At 53.2% G+C, this 7500-nt stretch overlaps 1 protein-coding gene across 6 annotated transcripts in view; it reads left to right on the plus strand.

Moving 5' to 3' along the window:
• Window positions 1–7500, plus strand: part of ACTN1 (actinin alpha 1) — a 208910-nt gene that overhangs the window by 159571 nt on the left and 41839 nt on the right. The window lies entirely within an intron of this gene.

Below are 7500 nucleotides of genomic sequence, written 5' to 3' on the forward strand. Positions count from 1 at the left end.
CTATTTGTCTCACTAATTGCTTTGAAGCTTAAAAAGGCGACTTCGCTTCTTCATGAAGGTACAAAGTAGACTGAAAATTGGGTGATCATTTCTACTTACTCTCTATGGTGATACCCCCCTCCATACACTAGATGGCTGTTAGCGATCTCTCCCATACACCGCTCCCTCTCCTATACACCGCTCCCTCTCCCATACACCGCTCCCTCTCCCATACACCGCTCCCTCTCCCATACACCGCTCCCTCTCCCATACACCGCTCCCTCTCCCATACACCGCTCCCTCTCCCATACACCGCTCCCTCTCCCATACACCGCTCCCTCTCCCATACACCGCTCCCTCTCCCATACACCGCTCCCTCTCCCATACACCGGGTCCCTCTCCCATACACCGGGTCCCTCTCCCATACACCGGGTCCCTCTCCCATACACCGGGTCCCTCTCCCATACACCGGGTCCCTCTCCCATACACCGGGTCCCTCTCCCATACACCGGGTCCCTCTCCCATACACCGGGTCCCTCTCCCATACACCGGGTCCCTCTCCCATACACCGGGTCCCTCTCCCATACACCGGGTCCCTCTCCCATACACCGGGTCCCTCTCCCATACACCGGGTCCCTCTCCCATACACCGGGTCCCTCTCCCATACACCGGGTCCCTCTCCCATACACCGGGTCCCTCTCCCATACACCGGGTCCCTCTCCCATACACCGGGTCCCTCTCCCATACACCGGGTCCCTCTCCCATACACCGGGTCCCTCTCCCATACACCGGGTCCCTCTCCCATACACCGGGTCCCTCTCCCATACACCGGGTCCCTCTCTCATACACCGGGTCCCTCTCTCATACACCGGGTCCCTCTGCCATACACCGGGTTCCTCTCCCATATATAGTACTTGCCGTATGCTCCTGTATTCTCTGAGATATGAAGGAGGAGAAGAATTTCTTCAGCTCACCTGCTGCCCGGGCTGCTGATCCTTGCGGGTGCCAGAAATCCACCGGTGAGTCCCAACCGGTCAGAAACAATGGAAAAGGAAGGAAAGGATCCGGCACAACCTCTTCTTAGAATAAAAACATCATAATCTTTATTTCTTTTTCGCTCCATTGGGAGACCCAGACAATTGGGTGTATAGCTTCTGCCTCCGGAGGCCACACAAAGTATTACACTTTAAAAAGTGTAACCCCTCCCCTCTGCCTATACACCCTCCCGTGCATCACGGGCTCCTCAGTTTTATGCTTTGTGTGGAAGGAGGCACACATCCACTCATGCATTCCCTTTTTAGTCAGCAGCAGCTGCTGATTTTATCGGTTGGAAGAAAAGAGGGCCCCCACAGGGCCCCCGGCATGCTCCCTTCTCTCCCCACTACGTCGGCGGTGCTGTTAAGGTTGAGGTACCCATTGCGGGTACAGAGGCTGGAGCCACATGCCGTTTTCCTTCACCATCCCTTAGAGGCTCTGGGAGAAGTGGGATCCTGACCGGTCATCCATTTACTGGGACCGGGCTCCCTCCGCAGCCCCTGTGGGAATCTGCCGGACAGGAGTCTATGTATCCTCAGGGACAGGGCCCTGCATCTAAAGGTACTCTGTGTCCCCATGGGGACTGTGCATGGAGCGCTTGTTTCACAGACGCTGCAGCAGCTGCTGGTTTGTGAAGACCGGGACTTCCGCGCCGACCGAGCCTGTTTGTCGGCCGCGGTATTAAATTTAGTCCCCGGCTTCATTGCGGCCTAGTACCATAACTCCCGCCCCCGGGCCTGCCAGTCAGGGGTAAGGGCGGGACGGTCAACCTGACGTCGGCAGTGAGGGCTGGAGCATACTTTAGGTTTCCTCCCCCCCCCTCACTGATCACTGTGGGGCCCCAGATTCCCGCACTTTACTAGTCGCCGCCCACGGCTCCCTCCTCCTCTGAGAGCTCCGGCAGCCATTTTTACACACATTCTGCCGGTGGAGGATTTTCAGGAACGAGCTCTGCAGCTCTGGGAGACCTAAGGCAGGGAATCACATATATATATATATATATATATACATATATATTTTCTCTGTTCGGCCGGGTTGTTTACTTTTGGCTATATACCCTCAGTGATCATTCTCCTAGGAGACAACAGCATATCGTCCACAAGGAGCAAGGGCGCTAAGGCAAAGGTTTTTTTTGCAACCTGTACCTCTTGTGGGGCTGTTACCTGCGAGTTCCACCTACCCTCACTGTGAGCAATGCTCGACCCCTGTTGCACTTGCTCAGCCGGAGCCTCGGTCACTAGTGGGCCCCTCGGCTCAGGCAGACCCTCCTGCTTCCACTGTCCAGGCGGCAGGGACAGAGTTTGCAGTTTTTGCTGAGAAACTCTGAGTCGCTTTCACAATCCATGGCTCAGTCTATGGACAAATGGTCTGCCAAGCTACTAGAAGCCTTGCAGTCCAGACCGGTCCTTACACAGGCCCCGGGCACTGTGGGATCATCGCCTCAAGGCCCCTCTCGGTCTGCGCCGCAGCGTGCTCCAGGGGTGGCCCCTAGGTCTCACGTGGAGGACTCCTGCACGGACCACAGTCCCAGACCGGCTAAGCGGGCTCGCTGGGAATCTTCCCCGACTTCCTCACGCTGCTCGGGGTCTCAGCTTGAGGACTCTCTGGAGGACGAGGCGGACGTCGCAGCTCAGGGCTCTGACCCTGACGTTGCCCTCAATCTTGATACACCTGAGGGGGACGCCTTAGTAAATGATCTTATATCGTCCATCAACCAGGTGCTAGATCTTTCTCCCCCACCTCCACCTATAGAGGAGTCGGCTTGGCAGCAGGAGAAACACCAGTTTAGGTTTCCCAAACGTACACGGAGTGCGTTTTTCGATCACTCTAACTTCAGAGATGCTGTCCAGAAGCACAGAGCATTTCCGGACAAGCGCTTTACTAAGCGTTCTAATGACACACGTTACCCCTTCCCCTCTGACGTAGTTAAGGGTTGGGCTCAATGTCCCAAGGTGGATCCTCCAGTCTCTAGACTGGCGGCTAGATCTGTAGTATCAGTTGCAGATGGCTCATCGCTCAAGGATGCCACTGACAGGCAGATAGAGCTCCTGGTGAAATCCATCTATGAAGCCACAGGCGCGTCTTTTGCCCCGACCTTTGCAGCCGTGTGGGCACTCCAAGCTATCTCAGCTTGTCTGTCTGAGATTAATGCGGTCACACGTACCTCTGCTCCGCAAGTTGCGTCTTTGACTTCTCAGGCGTCGGCTTTTTCGTCCTACGCCATGAACGCCGTCCTGGACTCTGCTAGCCGTACAGCGGTAGCATCCGCTAATTCGGTGGCAGTCCGCAGGGCCATGTGGCTACGCGAATGGAAGGCAGACTCTGCTTCCAAGAAGGTCTTAACCGGTTTGCCGTTTTCTGGCGACCGATTGTTTGGCGAACGATTGGATGAAATTATTAAGGAATCCAAGGGAAAGGACTCGTCCTTACCCCAGTCCAAACCGAAGAGACCTCAGCAACGGAAAATACAACCGAGGTTTCGGTCCTTTTGGCCCTCAGCCAAGTCCCAATCCTCCTCGTCCAACAGGCCAGAGAAAGGCCAGAGGAACTCCTATCCGTGGCGGTCTAAGTCAAGGCGGCCTCCTCATGACTTTCGGCCTCTCCGAACCGCATCCTCGGTCGGTGGCAGGCTCTCCCGCTTTTGCGACGCCTGGTGGCCACATGTCCAAGACCGATGGGTGAGAGACATTCTATCTCACGGTTACAGGATAGAGTTCAGCTCTCGTCCTCCGACTCGCTTCTTCAGAACATCTCCGCCCCCATCTCGGGCCGGCGCACTTTTTCAGGCTGTGGGCGTTCTGAAGACAGAAGGAGTGGTGATTCCCGTTCCCCCTCAGGAACATGGTCACGGCTTCTACTCAAACTTGTTCGTGGTGCCAAAGAAGGACGGATCATTCCGTCCCGTTCTGGACCTCAAACTGCTCAACAGGCATGTGAGCACCAGAAGGTTTCGGATGGAATCTCTCCGCTCGGTCATCGCTTCGATGTCACAAGGAGACTTCCTAGCATCAATCGACATCAAGGATGCTTATCTCCATGTGCCGATCGCACCCGAACATCAACGCTTCCTGCGTTTCGCCATCGGGGACGAACACCTTCGCGCAGTTCCATCTGCGCCCACTCCAATGGGACATTCTCCGCAAATGGGACAGGAGGTCGACGTCCCTCGACAGGAACGTCTCTTTCCCTTGCAGCCAAAACCTCTCTTCAGTGGTGGCTTCTCCCCACTTCTCTATCGCAGGGAAAATCCTTCCTGCCCCCATCCTGGGCTGTGGTCACGACGGACGCGAGCCTGTCAGGGTGGGGAGCGGTTTTCCTCCACCACAGGGCTCAGGGAACCGGGACTCCGATAGTCTTCTCTTCAGATCAATGTTCTGGAGATAAGGGCAGTGTATCTAGCCCTAAAGGCGTTCCATCGGTGGCTGGAGGGCAGGCAGATCCGCATACAGTCGGACAACGCCACGGCGGTCGCGTACATCAACCACCAGGGCCACACGCGCAGCCGTCAGGCCTTCCAGGAAGTCCGGCGGATTCTGCTGTGGGCGGAAGCCACAGCCTCCACCATCTCCGCAGTTCACATCCCGGGCGTAGAAAACTGGGAAGCAGATTTTCTCAGTCGTCAGGGCATGGATGCGGGGGAATGGTCTCTTCACCCAGACGTGTTTCGAGAGATCTGTCGCCGCTGGGGAACGCTGGACGTCGATCTCATGGCGTCACGGCACAACAACAAGGTCCCGGCCTTCATGGCACGGTCTCAAGATCACAGAGCTCTGGCGGCGGACGCGTTAGTTCAGGATTGGTCGCAGTTTCGACTCCCTTATGTGTTTCCTCCTCTGGCGATGTTGCACAGAGTGTTACGCAAGATCAGATCCGACTGTCGTCGCGCCATTCTCGTCGCTCCAGATTGGCCAAGGCGGTCGTGGTACCCGGATCTGTGGCATCTCACGGTGGGTCAGCCGTGGGCGCTTCCAGACCGCACAGACCTGCTGTCACAAGGGCCGTTTTTCCATCTGAATTCTGCGGCCCTCAACCTGACTGTGTGGCCATTGAGTCCTGGCTCCTAGCGTCGTCGGGTTTATCCCAGGATGTCATTGCCACTATGAGACAGGCCAGGAAACCAACGTCCGCCAAGATCTATTACAGGTCGTGGCGGATCTTCTTGTCCTGGTGCTCTGATAAGGGTTTTACTCCCTGGCCTTTTGCCTTACCCATTTTTTTCATTCCTTCAATCCGGAATGGACAAGGGTTTGTCACTCGGCTCTCTCAAGGGCAAGTATCGGCGCTCTCAGTATTTTTTCAGAAGCGCCTGGCAAGGCTTCCGCAGGTCCGCACGTTCCTGCAGGGAGTTTGCCACATAGTTCCACCCTACAAGCGTCCGCTGGAACCCTGGGACCTTAACAGGGTGTTAATGGCTCTTCAAAAACCACCTTTCGAGCCGCTGAGGGATGTCTCTTTATCACGTCTTTCGCAGAAGGTGGCATTTCTTGTGGCAATTACCTCACTCCGAAGAGTGTCGGAGCTTGCAGCGCTGTCATGCAAATCCCCTTTCCTTGTTTTTCACCAGGATAAGGTGGTTCTGCGTCCTGTCCCGGAATTTCTCCCTAAGGTGGTATCTCCTTTTCATCTCAATCAGGATATCTCCTTACCGTCCTTTTGCCCTCATCCAGTTCACCAGTGTGAAAAGCATTTGCATTCATTAGATCTAGTGAGAGCACTCCGGCTCTACGTGTCTCGCACGGCGCCCCTGCGCCGTTCAGATGCGCTCTTTGTCCTGGTCGCTGGCCAGCGTAAGGGTTCGCAGGCTTCCAAGTCAACTTTGGCTCGGTGGATCAAGGAACCGATTCTTGAAGCCTACCGTTCTTCGGGGCTTCCTCTTCCTTCGGGGCTGAAAGCCCATTCTACCAGAGCAGTGGGTGCGTCCTGGGCATTGCGACACCGGGCTACGGCTCAGCAGGTGTGTCAGGCAGCTACCTGGTCTAGTCTGCACACCTTCACAAAACACTATCAAGTGCATACCTATGCTTCGGCAGATGCCAGTCTAGGTAGGCGAGTCCTTCAGGCGGCGGTGGCCCACCTGTAAGAGAGGGTCGTTTCGGCTCTTTTTATCGAGGTATTCTTTTACCCACCCAGGGACTGCTTTTGGACGTCCCAATTGTCTGGGTCTCTCAATGGAGCGACAAAGAAGAAGGGAATTTTGTTTACTTACCGTAAATTCCTTTTCTTCTAGCTCCTATTGGGAGACCCAGCACCCGCCCCTGTTCCCTTCGGGCTGGTTGTTCTTTTGTGTACACATGTTGTTCATGTTGAATTGTTCTTTTGGTTCATGGTTTTCAGTTCTCCGAACATCCTTCGGATTGAATTTACCTTAGACCAATTTATAAGTTTCCTCCTTCCTGCTTTTGCACCAAAACTGAGGAGCCCGTGATGCACGGGAGGGTGTATAGGCAGAGGGGAGGGGTTACACTTTTCAGTGTAATACTTTGTGTGGCCTCCGGAGGCAGAAGCTATACACCCAATTGTCTGGGTCTCCCAATAGGAGCTAGAAGAAAAGGAATTTACGGTAAGTAAACAAAATTCCCTTCTTCAAAGTATTAAAAATACCATCCGTGAAAACCGAAAGAGATGTTAATCCATGGGAGCTTTACGCGTTTCGGACTTCAGTATAAAAACAGAGTCCTTAATCATAAGTAACTAAGTGACTTATGATTAAGGACTTTTTGTTTTTATACTGAAGTCCGAAACGCGTAAAGCTCCCATGGATTAACATCTTTCGGTTTTCACGGATGGTATTTTTAATACTTTGAAATAAAGATTATGATGTTTTTATTCTAAGAAGAGGTTGTGCCGGATCCTTTCCTTCCTTTTCCATTGATTCTCTGAGATATCCATTACCAGACTCACCTACAGGCAGCTTATCTCGTAGAGAGCAAAAGGATCGGCAGTCTGAATTCGGATATTCTGGAAGTTTAACTCCCCCAACATCCTCTGTTGGGAAAGAGTCAGGAGGCCCCATGCAGAATAGGCTGTGAACCGAACCTGTCAGTATCTGTTTTTCATCCAACATTAATCTAATGTCTATAAGGACCTTCAGACTCTGCACAGAGTTCATATTTCCCATGGCAGAAAGATGATACAGATTCTGCTGCAAATACACAGCAGATTTTCGATTTAGATACCCCCTTGTTGGTTATTCCCTTCTCCAAGACCCTATCCCAATATGTAGCAGGTGGAATAATATTAGGAGATATTAGGAAATACCTCCAATTAGAAATGTAGTATAGTTCTCCTGATATAGTCATGTCACGTACCTCATGTGCAGGGCATTGCAGCTTGGGTATCCAGGTTTACAACCATCAGCAATTAACTGTCACTATGAGTGGATGTAACCATGGATATCTAACCTGCAATACCCTGCACATGAAGTAAGCGACATAACTAATCAGGAGAACTTTACTACATTTCTAGCAAAAGGTATTTGCGAATATT

The sequence above is a fragment of the Anomaloglossus baeobatrachus genome, chromosome 12 (genome assembly GCF_048569485.1).
Source record: "Anomaloglossus baeobatrachus isolate aAnoBae1 chromosome 12, aAnoBae1.hap1, whole genome shotgun sequence".
In the NCBI taxonomy this organism is placed as follows: domain Eukaryota; kingdom Metazoa; phylum Chordata; class Amphibia; order Anura; family Aromobatidae; genus Anomaloglossus; species Anomaloglossus baeobatrachus.